General features: G+C 32.3%; 1 long non-coding RNA gene across 1 annotated transcript; it reads right to left on the reverse strand.

Annotated features, from left to right (window-relative positions):
- Positions 1–364: 364 nt before the first annotated feature.
- On the reverse strand, positions 365–5818 carry LOC143058230 (uncharacterized). Its single transcript, XR_012972955.1, has 3 exons — positions 5699–5818; positions 2083–2175; positions 365–1055 (listed from the first exon to the last, which is right to left on the reverse strand). It is a non-coding gene; the product is annotated as an uncharacterized LOC143058230 (long non-coding RNA).
- Positions 5819–7342: the final 1524 nt, after the last annotated feature.

Raw genomic sequence — 7342 nt, forward strand, 5'->3', positions numbered from 1 at the left:
GAAATTCTATTTCCTTAGAGGAAATTCTATTTCCTTAGAGGAAATTCTTTTTCCTTTGAGGAAATTTGCAGCTTCAAATTTTCCTTGGAGGAAATACTTTTTCCTGTGAGGAAATTTGTAGCTTCAAATTTTCCTTGGAGGAAATACTTTTTCCTGTGAGGAAATTTTTGACAAACACTTTTCCTTGGAGGAAAATTCAAGACAACAAATTTCCTCTAAGGAAATCATTGATCTTCAAATTTCCTCTAGGGAAATTTCTGAACATCAAATTTCCCTTAAGGAAATGTTTTTCCTCTATGGAAATTTCATAACAGTACAAACAGTATTAATATATTTTCTCCTAGACTGAATTATTGATACAAAAGATAATTAAAACTTTAATACTGTAATACAAATTTTCATGGTGAGTATTAAACATACAAAAACAAAAGGCTGACTGTTTAGCATGTTTAAGACAATACAATAATAAGCAAAACGCTATGAATATCATACCATTTGTGATGTTATTAATATTGTGCTCATATTTGCATATTAAATAAAATAAACACTTTTCATGTCAAATTAACTTGTCTTCTGTTTCAGCTGCTGTGTATTCGACCCCCTACATAACAGTTCAGTGCATAAATAATTCAATCCACAAGACATCTTCCTTCAATTGGTTGAATAAATTTTGGCAACGTATGTTCTTCAAACATCTTCTTTGTATATTTGATATGATGGAGCCATGTACATGAATTGATAAAGCAGGTGTTTATTTCGACAACAAACATGACAAAGATACTATTTTTTTTCTTAATTTCTCCATTATCCATCAGTTAATATGAATGTAGGTTGTTACATTTTACACAATTGTGTTCTTTGATAGTACTCCATTTTGTTTATAGCAATTTTGTAGGATTTTTTCTATTTCTTTTTCCAGAAAAACACACAGTTGAGTTCATTTCACATTAATAATCCAATTAGCCCATTATGTAGAAAAGTATTAACAATTAAGTTTCCTCTTCAGTATAGACCTGCAGGACCTGTTGATGATCATAAAAACCAAGATATCTGACCTATAAATACACAAAATAAAAAAAAATGTTATAAATGGAGAAAAAAACAGCAATATAAATAAGCTTATTTTATCATGTTTTAATGAACATTTTGAGAAACTTTCATTTGATATTCTTACTTGTCATGCTTATGAGTTCTCTTATTTCAGTGCTTTGTGTCCAAGATTTAATATTCGTTGTTTAGTGCCTTGCAGTGATATTTAAAGTTGAGCCACTTGCAATAGTTGTTATAGAATGTTCATATGTTGTGTTAATATTTGAACCACTGTCCTATATTATGGTCAGGTTGAGTGCTCACAGACATGAGGCCTAAATTAATATATTGTTTGTTTCCCTAATCCCTATTCTGACAAGCCAGATCCTGTGTGGGTAGGTAGGTAGGTAAATAATTTTATTTTTCCCAAAAGCCTGAATATTATCGGATGATCCGGCAAGCCAGAAAATCAGAAATGAATCAAATAATATTTGGCTTAGTTTTGACAATAAAATTTTATGAGTAGGGCCATTTTTGCAGGGTCGGTCAGGATTGGAGAAACAAACAATATTTTATATTAGGCATGATTTTTTTTTATTAATTGTTATTGACTTTGAACATGTTGAACTAAATTGGATTGTTTAAATCTTTATATGTTGAGATCTTTAATGGATGACCTATAAAGGAAGTGTTTTCTCATTATTGAAGGCAGGCCCATGATTGGCCTTTAATTTCTTGCATCCGCTTCATTGAACTCTGGTGGATAAGTCACTCATTTACCATACCACATTTTCTTATTTTTATATGAGTCATCATTCAAAGGCAATTTCTTTTATTACTGTAATTCAGAAATTATCGAAACTTTTTAGTAATGCGAATAATGTGACTGGGTGAGTATCGCGAAAATAAGAAATCATATTTTGATAACAGAAACATATATATATATATATATCATGTAACTATATAGATCTTTATGCAGATTTTTTTTGTAATCACAATAAGTTGTCCCTTCCCTGAAAAATCTGAATTAACAGTATATAGAAGTGGTCTTACCATTTAGGCCTTGTTGTATTCTGTTTATCTTGTTTTGCACTCATTTCTATTGTAACTGTTTATATTTTTCATCATTTTTCTATATTTCTTGTCCTATAAAACATAAAAAGGGTAAAAACTATTATAAAACATCAGTTTGTGTTTTTCTTTATATTCAGCTATATTTAAAAAGAATGGAATATTTGTGCTATTTCATTTCACAAACTTTTTGCCAGTCATGACTTTCAAAGACTTTCACCCTGGTCAATAGTTTAAAAAACAAACATTCCCATACTTTTTCTTTGTGTTCGTACTAATTTTTCATTTGACAACAAAGACATGATTCAACTATTCTTCTAAAATTTGTTTCGCTTGACTAGGTTAAACTCTGAAATATTGTTAACAGTATAATCTGTATGTGTCTCACTTGTCAAAATTTCAAATTAATATATAAATCAGATAAAAATGCTATGCATGGCTCAGCTTGATACAAACGTACAGGTTGAACCCAGAACAGTTGGGGCAAGTATGGACACAACATTCAAGCTCGATACAACTCTGAATTTTAAATTTGGATTGTGATTCAATAGTTAATGCAGCATAGGTTTCTGACACAGAATGAATGCGGTCCAAGTACTTAAAAATTTTAAATTGACAATTAACCTCTAAAATGGTCCAATATTCAAAATCTCAATACATGGTTAGATGCAGCATATCAACATGATCAAAGAACCCCAATAATTCATTTTTTGGTGAAATCAAATAAAGTTAAATTTTGGACCTTTTAGAACTCAATGTCGACCAATTTGATAATGGGTCAAAATATCAAAAATCTTAATGAATGGTTAGATTCAGCATATTAAAGAGCCCCATATAATCAATTTTTGTTGAAATCAAACAAAGTAAAATTTTGGACCCCGATTTGGATCAACTTGAATTTGGGCCCATAATAAAAAAATCTAAGTAAATATTCAGATTCAGCATATTAATCTGAACACCAAGAATTTAAATATTGTTAAAATCAAAATAAGTTTAATTTTGGACCCTTTGGACCTTAAGGTAGACCAATTTAAACAGGACCAAAAAACTAGGAATCTAAATACACAGTTAGATTTGGCATATATATCAAAGAACTCCAATAATTCAATTTTCTATAAAATCAATAGTTTAATATTGGCCCCTATTGGCCCCTAATTCATGTAATTCCTAAACTCTGAACAAAAACTCTGGTCACAAACCTTGTGTTTGAATTTCATAGATTTCTATTACTTGTACTAAAGTTATTAAGCGAAAACTAAATGTCCTGGGACAACGACGACTACATGATAAAATTGAGAATGGAAAAAGGGAATGTGTCAAAGAGACAACAACCTGACCATAGATTTGAGGGTTGGAATCCTTTTCTTTTACCGAGCAATGCATTTGAATGGGAGATATAGTTGGAACCCCTCTTTGCTCTTGGTTGGGACCCCCCTTTTAAAATGGCTGGATCCGCCCCTGAGAAGCATTATAGAAAAATCTATAAGCTTTAACTCAAAATAAGGATAATTTTATTTTTAAAGGGCAGGCACAGATCCAGAGGGGGGGTTCAAGGGATTGGAACCCCCCTTTTTTTGGATAATCAATGCATTTGAATAGGGACATGTAATTGGACCCCCCCCTTCCCCTTTTGTCCTGGGTTAGAATCCCACCCCCACCCCTTTTTAAAATGACTGGATCCGCCCCTTAAGGGTCTATAATTAAGTTTGACAACATCAGATGACATACTACTTTATCCAAAAAAAAATGCCACATTTCATCCAATTTAATTTCATCCCTTACTTGCTACATGTATTTCATCCATAATATTTAAAGAAATAAATTTGGGAGGAGTATGATTTTAATTCATTTGTAATTTGCAAGTTATTAACTATCCAAACTAGAGACCTAATAGAGTAGATATACTTGACTAATTTAAATCAAACTTGGGGTGACTGGGAACAAAGATTTAAGGGAATAGATGACAGTTTACCTACAACGACCTAGTTTCATAGCAATAGCATCTATACTATTAAACGAGAAGACCTCATTTTGGGTGTCGCTTCTCTTCTTTCCACAATAAATTAATCAACACGCCTCTGTGTCCTATAGGTACAGTGCATAGTCGCATTTGTCATCCATTCATATGATTATTCAGATTGAGTTATTTTGGGAGAAAATCGAGAATAAGGGCATCCGGATATTGTCCCGTCATTGGACAAAATTTTAAGTCAGATTATACTTCCGGTTTGCGTGTTTCTGTATACTTTGAACATACATATACTACAAATAAAGTGTATTTTCAGAATTCTATCTGCTATCATTTTCAAGTTTACTATCCACGGTGGTCACAGAGTTTATCAAATAGAGAGGGTTTGTATACTATATCAATGACCACCATGGATCGATTAGAAAACTTAGAATTGAAAGTAAATACACTTTATTTATATAGTGAATGTTCATAATATACTGACAAGCGCTAAAATTATTCATGTGCACTTTTGATACCTTTTCTGAAATTCTCCAGTCATTAAATCTTTTACAAAATTCATTGATTACAAAAAAAAGAAGATGTGGTATGATTGCCATGTTGAAAACTCTCCACAAGAGACCAAAATGACATATGACAGAAATTAACAACTATAGGTCATCGTACCGCCTTCAACAATGAGCAAAGACCATACCGCATACTCAGCTTTAAAAGGCACCGAAATGAAAATGTAAAACAATTCAAACGAGAAAACTAGCGGCCTCATTTATGTACAAAAAATGAACGAAAAACAAATATGTAACGCATAAACAAACGACAACCACTGAAGTACAGGCTCCTTACTTAAATGTTCATAACATACTAAATGTATATTCATATTGAAATGGATAGAAAACCACACATTGGGAATTTTGGAAATAAAGGAGGAGGGATTAAAAAAACATATTCCTGTCCCCAATAACCTTTGATTTATGACAATTTTGCTGAAATTCTCCAGTCATTCAATATTTCACAAAATTCTTCCAACAACACTTTACATACTTTAAACTACCCTCTGAATGCCCGCGATTTCACGGGTGTGTTCTAGTACATTAATAAAGACTACATGGTCATTCTTATGCTTAAACGTGGTTTAAACTTTGGGTGTTCATTTTTTAATGTTTAACATGTTTAAAGCTAACAATTTCAACTACATACATGTATCAAGATTTGATCCTACATTATTTAAATATTGAAAAAAAATAGCTTTTTAAATTTGGATCTATATATAATTGTGAATGTCACATGGATGTATTTTAATGTAAAGCATCTGAAAAATCATTAGCCGTCTCATATTTATTTCAGTTCTTCAAAAGGCAAATTTATATGAGCTTATGCTGAAAATAGAGATTTCTTATTAAGGAGAAATCCCTGCCCCCCTTTTTGTGTGAAAAATTTTGTTGATTTTATAGGGAATCACAGAAACATGACTGAGGCAAGCATCCCCCATCTGAACCCCCCCCCCCCCTGAATATGTTTTTTTAGCGTGTGTAGGTGTAAGTCAGTAAGGAGGCAACCATTTGATTTGTAGGCCGGGTGAAAAATGTGATTAATCTTGCTTTGTAAACTTGTGCTATAAATAAAAATTACCAATCCATTAAAAAATCCGTGAGCCCAATCTCATCCAGTGAAATAGATTATAGTCTGTTTTCGAAGTTGTATATGGAAGTAAGTTAGTAGTCCAGATAATTATGACGCATTGCAAGGCATTTTTTCAAAGGAGAAGTGTAGAATGGGGGAATGGAACCAATAAATTGATCGGATCCGAAATGTTCTTCCCAGTAAAGGAGCACCTATTATTTTGTAGGTAATTATTATTTTAGTGTCGGTGGTCTCACAAGTAAATCAGAGTGAATATTGCATGCACATTAAAATTAGCAGAGAAGAGACAATTATCAACTTGTGTATTATTCATTTTCTCGCAGTTATTTACGGTAAATCAGCTATATAGACAAAGGAAGATGTGGTGTATGTATATATATATATATATATCCGAAAACAGGTGTTCGGTTCTAGTACTATATAGTGGCTATAGTATATGACTTTTAAATAACAATTATCAATTATATCTGTATTCTGTGGCGGGTCGAAGGGGATGGAATCCGGGGTAAGCCTCCCCTAGCATTTTGTGAGCAATCATTGCATAAATGATAATCTCGGGAATCCTCTCAAGTTGATCCTGAGACTACTATAAAACTGAGACTACTATAGTAGTCTCAGTTATAGTAGTCTCAGGTTGATCCAAGTTCCTATATACAAGGTGATAGGACGTTCCGTTGGAATAGGTTACCTGTGCATCAGGAAAAGTTTTAAGGCATAGCGTGAAAAGGTAACCTATTCCAACGGAACCGAACGTCCTATCACCTTGTATATAGGAACCTTAAAAATATGTGAATAGGTCGAGAAAAACTCTCTTTTGACACTTAGGTATTGCACTGTTGCATTACACACCAATCAAAACGCAAACAATATGGGAAAAGATAACATTTTAACCTACACAATATATGAATAAGGTATACACTTTTGAAATCTAAATTATATGAAAAGGGTGGGGTAACAGAAAACCAGCGGCAACGACACCCCTTATTTAAAGGAGACATGTAGTTGGAACCCCCTTTATCATGGCTGGATCCGCCCATGATTTTACAATTCAATTCAATGTTTTATTAAAGTCTCATCTCTCAACAAGTACAATCAATCTTTATACATTGTAAAATAACACTAGTTAAAATGAGAGCCATTCTATACAGAATTATAAGAGACTATTAAAATGCATAGATATAATACACAATATGAAATAAAATACTATTTACAATTTATAAAATTTCTACGTCTTTTTAAAATCAAATGACAGGTTTTGGCACACACACGTATCATATTTACATCTGAGAATAAAAACACTAACTTTTGATTATCATCTAAAGTATTAAAATTATCATTAAAAGTTTCAGCAACATAATATAAATGGTTTCTAAAATCGTCATAAAGAGGACATCTTAATAAAACATGCGGTTCATCTTCAATAAAAACGTCACATTTATGGCACACTCTATTTTCTAAAACAATATTTTCATATCTCCCTGTTTCAATTCTTAGGGGAGCAACACCACATCTAAATTTGGCGAAAGCACTTCTATGACTGAAGGGTAAAGCTATTTTGCAGTATTCCTCCGGTTCAAAATTTTCCTTAAACAGTCTGTAAGTTCGTAGCTTATTGCCACCTCTGCCCGATAT

Source organism: Mytilus galloprovincialis, chromosome 14 (genome assembly GCF_965363235.1).
Source record: "Mytilus galloprovincialis chromosome 14, xbMytGall1.hap1.1, whole genome shotgun sequence".
NCBI classification, from domain to species: domain Eukaryota; kingdom Metazoa; phylum Mollusca; class Bivalvia; order Mytilida; family Mytilidae; genus Mytilus; species Mytilus galloprovincialis.